Source organism: Penaeus monodon, chromosome 25 (assembly GCF_015228065.2).
Source record: "Penaeus monodon isolate SGIC_2016 chromosome 25, NSTDA_Pmon_1, whole genome shotgun sequence".
Taxonomy (NCBI): domain Eukaryota; kingdom Metazoa; phylum Arthropoda; class Malacostraca; order Decapoda; family Penaeidae; genus Penaeus; species Penaeus monodon.
In genome coordinates this window covers 33,527,838-33,528,339 of record NC_051410.1, presented here as the reverse complement: position 1 = coordinate 33,528,339, position 502 = coordinate 33,527,838, and positions in this window count along the sequence as shown.

The following is a 502-nucleotide window of genomic DNA, read 5'->3' as shown; positions in this document are numbered from 1 at the left end:
AAACGAAGAAGGGAAGTGGGACATTAAAAAGACACTCGTTTTCTTGTTCGAAATGATTAGAAAAACAAGAAAATTAAGAGAGGAGAGAAAAATCGTTGTCTGGCGGAAATTTAGGTAACAAGGAGGAAGGAGAGGGGAAAGGTGAGGGGAATAGGAGGGGGAGGGGTAGATGAGGGGGGAGGGTGGTGGGCAAAAAGGACTAGGACGAATAACAACAAATAACTACTTTCCGCGTGCCTATTACTAATCGCAATAAGAATGAATTGTTTTTGCTAGTTTGAGTGAGTTTGTTGTAGGGGGAAAAAGGGTGGGAGTTAAGGAATGTTAAGATTTCACATTTAGGAAGAAATTGAGGATAATCATTATGGTTCTGTGATGATTACCTTTCTCTTTGCCACTTTCTGAGGGTAACGAGACGAAGGAAATAAGTCATGTACGATTTTTTTTTCAAACACACAGCATTTCCACATTCGTTTTTCGAGTTCATAAACGATTTTGCCTT